Here is a 9211-nt window from a genome sequence, read left to right on the forward strand (position 1 = left end):
GAAATCTAAGGTCTTAGGTGAAATGAAGTACAGTATATTACAAAGTTTATGGGCAATGTCTAGACCAATTTCATTCTTCAGGAAACATCTTGAATCTTGGTGAACAACACTTTAAATTGTGAAGTCGAAGCATGAATTGCAGCAAAAGTCTCAGTGAAAGACTTTCCTAGGATCTCACCATGTGAACAGGATATGTTGTTTTGAGGTATTCATCAAATACTGTGTGCTATATTTATTTTAGGTTTATTTCCTCCAAGTAAATTAATATCCTGGTTGAGAACATGAATAATGAAGTCATAGTCTTTGGAACAAATATTGGCTTCACTATTGATTGTAGGGAAAACTTCAGCAAAATCACTTCAGTCCATTTTTGAAAAGGTGATATTAATACTCACATGAAGACCACAGACATTGACCTTAAATAACTACAGCTCCTGGTCCAGCGTTTGACACATCATTGCTGAAATTATAGCTTACACAAGGGTGCAAATAAAGTTATATCCCCAGATTTATATGTACATATGAAAAGGCTTACAATTTTTTAAAACACTTCAGTTTGCTCCAAGGGGATAAAAATGTACTATTAATATTTTTTATGTAATCCATAGCTATTCTGATTACCCCTTTTTGGGATTTCAATACTCCTAAAAAATCCTGTGAGTTAGGTAAATTCAGGGGCCCAGAAATAACTGGATGAGTAATATATAGTCAGGTAATTTCTAATTCAGGCTCCTTTCTTGAACTTTATAATTAACCACCATGAAAGTATGCATTTGGAACTTTGTCTTAGATTGGAAGAGGGTTGGTCATTCAGAAGAAATTAAGGAGTTCTGTAGTACTTGCTGGGGTATGTATCCATCAGGATAAATATTCAGCATAATGATTATGCTGACTACCTAACAAGTCCAAAATGCTCTCTGAGGTATCACAATCCAGTCAAGTGTCCTCTCACAACACTAGTGTTCCACCATTTATTGCAAAGTTGAGATGTAAGGAAAAAAGCAAAGTACATCCTTGAACCCAGAGCATTCACAGATCAGGCCAATGGGTCAACAGCCAAGATGGAAATATTGAATATGATATATAACAAAATAAAGAAAATGAATAAGAAGATTTAATAAACATTAAAGAAACAAAATATACTTTCATTTGATTGGTTTTGTTTACTAATTACCTGTAGAAAAGGGAAAAATATATTTAGCTTATAGATGTTTTGATTTGTGAAAGTCTGAAAATTACTTGCCATCAACTTAAATGTAGATTGGCTTATTTAAAATGAAGAATTAAACTATTTCCTTCACAATTTTGTTTCACTGATTCTTATTTCCCCATTGAATTTGTCTGAGTTCCCGAGAACAGAGAATAAGAAATATAGAGAGTGATGGGAATATTTACTACAAGAAACTCTCTTACACTGGAATAGAGGCAGAGAAATCCCACACCTTTCAGTGGGCAACTGAAGATTAAGAAATGTCAGTGGAATTACAGTCAAAGCCCAAGTCCCAAAACATAAGAATATTGGTATCTCAGCTTGATGACAGGCCAAGAAAGTGTATCCCAGTTTAACTTTTGTTCTGTTGAAGCCCTCAGTGGATTGAATGAGTCCCCCACACACTGAAAACAGCAAGCTGCTTTACACAGTTTCTGAAGATTCAAGTACTAATCTCATTCAGAAACTCCTCTCACAGTCACATATAGAAAAATGTTCATCCAAGTAACTGGGTACTTCGAAGCCTAATAAAGTTGCATATAAAATTTACTGTCACAAATCTACCTCTTATCAACCTGGAACCCATATGCATTTCACTAAATCACAATTTCCAAACAAAAATAGTAACAATGCACCATTCTGCCTAACAGAATACAACTATCCTGCATACAATAAAAAATGTACAAACACCTTCTACAGAAGAGAAGGTAAATTCCTTGAAAGTTCCTTACTCTTCTCCTGGATATTCTGTAACTGGAATACTGCGATATAAAATGTATAATAGTTAAATAATGTTTATAAAATAAATAAATCTATACAGGAACAAGAGAAGGAAGAAAAAGACTATATATATATATATATTATATATACCATATTTCATATGCTGATTCAGAGTATAAGAGTTGAATATAAATTTTTGTCTCAAACCTGCAATGTATTCCCATCTACCCACCACTATATATATATATATATATATGTATATATATATATATAAAATGAATTAATTCATTTGCACAACACACACATATCCATAACAAAATAAGCAGTAAATACCCATGACAATCTTATCTATAACTGCTCAAAGCTGATATTTATAACTATCTATTCCACTATCCATTCCATATAACCTTTATGCTCAGTAAGTACCAAGGCTGGTTGTGATTCTGTATCTGCTGAGGTAATCTAAACCTTCCTTTCTGAACGGTCTAGGCCATTGGTAATCTTACCTGTATAGGACTGGCTAGTTTTCTGTTGACCTTAATTATAGGGCACAATAGTACTAAGAAATGCCCTAAGGATTCTTCTTTATTCCAAATATACTCTTCCTTACCTCCACTGTAGATAGCAGTCCAATGTCCTTTTGGTAGCCAACATTAATCACCCTAGTTAGCATATTAATTCTCTTCTCAGTCATTTGATTTATAGACATCAGAAGTCTAAAGTAACCATATGGCAGTCTTAATTTCCAGCTTAATAGAATCATTGATATGTCTCCTGGTAGAAGTATTTCTTACATTGAAACTAAGACCTCTAGGCCAGTATAGCATAAGGTCATGGAATAGGAAGCAAAATATTTTCTAGTGAGTCACCAGGGTTAAGAGAGAACAGTGCAGCTCCCATTTTAACTCTTTGACTCCTAGACCCATGAATTATGGCTATGGGAGAAATAGCACCATATTTTGTATGCTGATTCAGAGTATAAGAGTTGAATGTAAATCTTTGTCTCAAACCTGCAATGTATCCCCATCTACCCACCACTGCAAATGAATTTTCAAAGGGTAATTCTACCATTCTGTCAAGTCAACCATTTCAAGATGGTGAGAAACATGGAAAATCCAATAAATTCTATGAGCATGGAACCATTACTGTACTGCTTTTTCAGTGAAATTAGTCCCTTAATTGGGAGAAATGCTAAAATTATGGAACATCGCAATGGTGTATAACACATTCTATAAATTTACAGATGACAATTTGGGCAGAAGTATGGTGTTCAGGAAAGGCAAATTTGTATGCAGAGGAAGTGACAATCCAGTAAGAACCAAACACTGCCCCTTCCAGGGTAGAAGCAGCCAGCATAATCAACCTACCAAGTAGCTGACACCAACAATATTGTTCTCTGATGCTGGCAGATGGGGTACTCAGCAGTGACCAAAGCCAGAAGGAGTGTGGTAAGTGTAATTCCATGTTATTAAGTACATGAATAACCCTCATCTCTGTCATCATTATCAGTGTTTTCATGAGCCTTTTGGGTGGTGATAGATGGGCTAGGAAAAGGTGACAATTGGGATCCACCAAACAAGTAGATTATCTACTCTATTATTAAAATCCTCCATTGGTGAGGCAGAATTCAGGTGGACCACAAATGTCTTTAGGATTTTTGCCAAGATAATTTTATCCATATTCTATTTTACTCAAGTGTCCTTGTTGGAAATTTTCCAGAAATGTACCTTCCAAGTCTCTGATCACTTGCTATTGTTTGATGAATATCTTTTCTTCAAAAAAGCATGTGTTTCCAATATGGTGATACTAAAAAGTGAGGACTCAAAGCAGTGATTAACCCATGAGGGCTCCTTCTTCTGTGAATGGGGTCAGGTGCTCCTATGAAAGGATTTACAGAGTGAATTCATTTCTTTTGCCCTTCTGCCTTCTGTCATGTGAGGAAAATGTGTTTCTCCCCTCTGTACAATGTAGCATTAAGGCACCATATTGAAAGCAGAGAATAACCCTCACCAGAAAACAAAACCTGCTGGAGACTAGAACTTGAACTTTCCAGACTTCAGAACTGTGAGAAAAAAATTAATAAGTAAATCTTATTTTCTTTATAAATTACCCAGCCTCAGGTATTCTGCTATAGCAGCACAAAGGGACAAAGTCACTATGCAACTAAATCATTGGCCACAGACAGTATACAATCATACACATGATCACTTCTCTTTCCAAATGAAGTGAGCAACCAAGTGTACTGCTCAAAGTTCTGCCAACAAGCAAAACTCTTTTCATCACTGTCCCTTAGAGGTGTCAGAAAAGGTCTTCAATGTGGTAGTTGTCCAATTTTGGATGATGCCAATTTAGCATGCAGGACTATATGTAAACTAGGCCTGGGTCTTCTCTTCCTTTGATAGCTGATCATAGAGAACACTTCATGAGGCTATAGTAGCGTAGCAGGGACAGTAACCTTAGCATTTGAGTCACTTCTTCATCTAACCTACATGTGCCCTCAGGGCTTGCATGGTCTCTATCACTTATATACTACTTCGATAGATAAGAGAGTCTTGTGCTGCTATGTATACCCAAAATTATTGTTTGGAGGGTTAGCGTATGATGGACAGCTGAGATCGCATGATAACTTAATGCCCTTGGTTAGGCTATTTACTCTATCCTAAGGCTCAGTAACAATTCAAATAATATTTCTTTAAGAAAGATAGCTCCCAAATCTTTAGGACCTGAACAATTATTCCACCTACGTGAACTTGTCACCATTGCCAAACAGCAAACCTATCTGCCACTGACACTTTAAGTACCCTTGGATCTGCTTAATCCAGTTACCCAAGCAACTTGGCAGCTTGCATACCAGTTAAACCTATTTGAAGAGCTTTATCTTATCCTGAGCTCCACTTGAACCTAGCAGTTTTTTTTTTGCTTACTTGGGAAATAGGCCAAAGAAACATATTCAGATGATAAATATGTTGCCTTCAAAATCCAAAGTGCCCACTAGGTTTAGTGCCTATTTTTGGTTATAGGATTGGCAAGATCCAAGAACTTACCCTTAATCTCACATGGGCTATCTCAACATTCCCCACAATATACTTGTGACCTAGAAATTTCACTGAGTCAAAAGGGCCAGAATTTTCACTGGATTTATTTCCCACCTTTGAAGACACAAATGTTTTCCAATAACAAGTTCTGTTTCTTGCTCACTAGATCCAACTGGCATAATATCATCAAGATAATGAACCAGTGCAGTATCTTATGGAAGAGAAGGAAGTGGAGATTCATGTAAACTAAATTATGACACAGAGTTAGGCAGTTTCCATAACACTGAGGTAAGACAACAAAAGTACATTGCTGGTCTTTCCAGCTGACAGAATATTGCTTTTGGTGACCTCTACTAATAGGTATTAAGAAAAAAAGTATTTGCCAAACAAATCATTGCATACCAGGTATAAGAGGATTTGTTGATTTATTTAAGCAATGAAATCACATCTGGTACAGCAGCTAGAATTAAAGACATCGACTGGTTGAGCTTACCATCCATCATACACAGCCATCACCCAAGATCAATTTGTCCTCTGCATAGGCCACTTAGGGGAGTTGAAAGGGGAAATTATGTTTTTCCAGGTCCTAGACAGTGACACTAAACTCTGAAATCCCTCCAGGAATGTGGTATCACTTTTGGTTTACTATTTTCTTAAGTACAAAGAGTTCTAATGACTTTCACTTGACCTTTCTTACTATAATGGCCCTCACACCACAGAACAGGAAGCCAATGTGGGGAGACTGCCATCAGCTGAGTGTATCTATTCCAATTTTGCATTCTAGAACTAGGGAAGTGACCACAGGGTTAGTTTTGAGATGCACTGGACCCACTGTGACATTTATAAGCCAGTACTCTGTTAGGCCACAGTGAGGTTTTAAGCCTCCTAGAATCATGTCAGTTCAGAGCCAGTGTCTAGTAGTCGCCAAAAGTACTGATTATTTCCTTTCCCCCAATGTTCACATAATTATTCTTGTAAAAGACTTATAATGGAAGGTTTTGAGAAAGACTAATGTTATAAATATTTTATTATGCCCTGGGATCTTTCCTCAAAGGTATCTGACCTCCTGTTCTTTCAGAGAGTCTATAAACTACCTCAAATCTGGAAATCGATTGAAGGGTTGTGGCTGCCTGTCTTAATGATTCAGGTTGGACTTGTATTCACCTGAGTTAGAGCTTTTCTGTTTATACAGATCAAGAAAGACCTTAGTAGACTTTCTATTTTTTTCCCCTAGGAATACCATAATCAACTGACCAGCATAATAGTCTGACATGAATCATAATATTCTGATTGTTGCTTTGATCCATCATCATAACCATGACCAGCCTGTCTGGCAATTGAGTGCTGCTACTTGACCTCTATGGCCCTGGGTTCCAACTACTCTCATTACACTTCACACTTTCCAGTTCAGTGACTATAGTCACTACCACTGTACCACCATGTATTACTGTACATACAGAGTTATTGCAGGATTCTTCAAGGCTTTGGGAGTTCCTCTCACAGGTTTATTTATCACAAAAGTGGTAAAAGGCATATCTTCTGGATCCTTACCCATGAGGGTAAGGATGTCTTCAATGACAAATCCAATCTAATATTCTAATATCCCTAAGTTTTGCATCCTCTTATCTACATTAAACCTGAAAAAGTTCTGGAATTTGTAATTTAATCACTGAGTCACCTTTTAGAGCATGTTTCAGTCAGCCATGCAAATAAAAATTTTTAAGAACCCTTCCTAACTCCCGTGGCAAAATTATTAAGTGTAAAACTTCTACTTAGACCATATCAATAAAGATGGACCGACCCAATTTCATGTTCCTTCCTCTATCATCCCATCCTCTCAAAATCCATTCCTATACATATTACTAAAATTTCTGTTTTGGTAAATTGGAAAACTCAAGTAATTCATTTGTAGTACCACAAAACTCCCAATGGATTATATTTTGTAACCCAACTTTAGGGACTTGGTACAAATTGTGTCCAGTCGTGAATCTAGAAGTAATAAAGAAGGATAGTGGCACTGAGTCCAGGGAAAATCATAATTTTCTTGCATGACAAACACATGTGGGAAAGTCATGGGACTTTCCTTAGCCAACACAGGTTTATTCCCTCAGAAAGGGAGAGAGAGGTTACTTATGATGGCAAGGAGCCACTTCCGCTGGTAATGGGGAGGCCATTTTGATTGCCGAAATGCCTCCTCTATTGGCAACGAAGATATAAAATTTAGGAGTTCTATGCTCACTGCTTTATCAAGTTCTTCCCATATGTCCAATTCCAACTTATCTGATGCCCTTCTTTCAAATCAACATTCTATTTTTTTTTCAGTTGTGCACAAACACTTTAACCATCTAAAATGAGATTTTCTTTAAGAAATTATCTATAGTTCTGAGTTCACTTTTATAAGCTATCACACTCATGACCCTTTTAAGAGACATAAAATTATGAAAGGATATCACCAGAAGCTATGTAAACATTTCAGCTAAGGGCCAGGTGTTTTCAGAAGAAATCAGAAGAGGACAATCAGTATGAAACAAGTTCAACATGGTCATACAAATCTTGGTGAAGGAACTAGAGTGAAAGCCCAAGCTGGTGAGCAAGTGGGAGAAGGAAAGCAAACATGGTGTAAACAGATCACACAAGGAAACCCAAGACAAATGCTGGCTTTGGCATCATCTAGGTAACCCCGGTTTTTTGTTATGGGTGACTCTAATAATAGTCCTGTTGTTGCAAAACCAGTCTAAATCCTACTGAGTTAAAAAGAAGTCCCTCCTTGACTTGTTGGGTGTAGGTAGTACCCCATCTGCTTCCAAAAGAGATCAGTTCTGGCAAGAAAGCTTCAACGTGCCTTCATGGTGCGGTTAGTAGGATGCCTTAGGCAAGGTAGGTCCCAGCGATGTTCTGCTGGCTAGGATTCACGTGGGAGAAGGAGATTGGGTCTCATTATTCAATCAATTTCTTGGCCTTGAAGAAGCAACACAGGTAGAAGACCTGCCAGGTGGCTAGTCCGATAAGGTAGAACATTGAAAAGATGCTAAAGTACAGGAACCGAGTGTTTGTTGACTCATTGGTGTCATCCGTCTCTTCCTCTCACTTCTTCATGTAGGCAAAATCATTAACAACAGATTCTGAAAGATCTTCTAGGCGTAATAGCTCCACCTGAGTTTCTCAACTTTTGCAATCTCTTCATAATTTTTCTCCTCCACTCCATGTTTCATGTCTAGGATCACAAGTTGATGAGGTATCCACCCTATTCCCTTGTTCTCAAAACATACTTCAGACATGTCATAATCTTCAGTGGTAAAAGCAAACTTTCCCTTGGATGCATCCTCCTTGGAGTACAGAATATGTCCAGCAGAATCTGTGATCTCGAGGTGGGTGCGCAGGTCGCCAGCGCCCTCAGACTGGTCGGTGATCTCATAGGCACCTGTCACGAGCAGGTCCTTGTGGATCTCCTCACCAGGACACTTGTGAGAGTTAACCGGCAGATGGAAAGAGATGGCAAGGACTGAGCAGGGGCAGGACAGGAACGCAAACAGCAACGCCAATGGGCGAGGGCCATGCTGGGATACTGACTGGGCCAGACAAACCAGACATGGTCAATATCCTATTTTTAACCAGAGACAGCTCATGATTCTGGATGTTTAACTTGATTTGTAATTCAGTCAGTTGTAGGATGAGATTCTGCATTTGATTTTCAGCAGTCTCAGTCCTGCAGATGCAAGAGATTAGGGTCTCCTTCAGAGTGTACATAGAAGCTTTTAGGTCCTTTATGCAATATTTGAGCAGAGAATTCTAACTCAGATTCCAATACACCTCTTTTTTTCACTCCTTTTTCCAATAAACTTAGGACTAAAGAACTAACTTCAAAATATTTGTTAGTCTTTGAATAATGTTTACAAGCATCCTATACAAAATCACCCAAACCTTTGCTTCTTATAATCATTTGTTTTTCTCCATTATCTTATATCTATTGGAGATATTTAGCGTATCTGTACTGCCATATCGTACAATGGAATATTAGTGTTCCCTGTTATACTAGAAAGAAATCTTTAGCATCTTTAATCAGATTACAAATTAAATTATGGAAACTCTAGAAACAATTAGAAAAAAAAATCTCATCCTTAAAATTCTGTTCCTCTAGAACAACTCTCAGTGCAAAATTATTAGTCTAGGTTTTCCAAAGAAACAGAATCAATAGGATAGCTCTATATTCATATATTGATACATCTATATGTATCAATAGACTACA

The 9211-nt window shown here is 37.4% G+C and overlaps 1 pseudogene across 1 annotated transcript; it reads right to left on the minus strand.

Annotated features, from left to right (window-relative positions):
* Positions 1-7290: 7290 nt before the first annotated feature.
* Positions 7291-8556, minus strand: LOC306660955 (transmembrane emp24 domain-containing protein 10-like; annotated as a pseudogene). Its single transcript has one exon. The product of its transcript is annotated as a transmembrane emp24 domain-containing protein 10-like (transcript).
* Positions 8557-9211: the final 655 nt, after the last annotated feature.

This window comes from Sciurus vulgaris (assembly GCF_902686455.1).
Source record: "Sciurus vulgaris genome assembly, chromosome: 5".
NCBI lineage: Eukaryota > Metazoa > Chordata > Mammalia > Rodentia > Sciuridae > Sciurus > Sciurus vulgaris.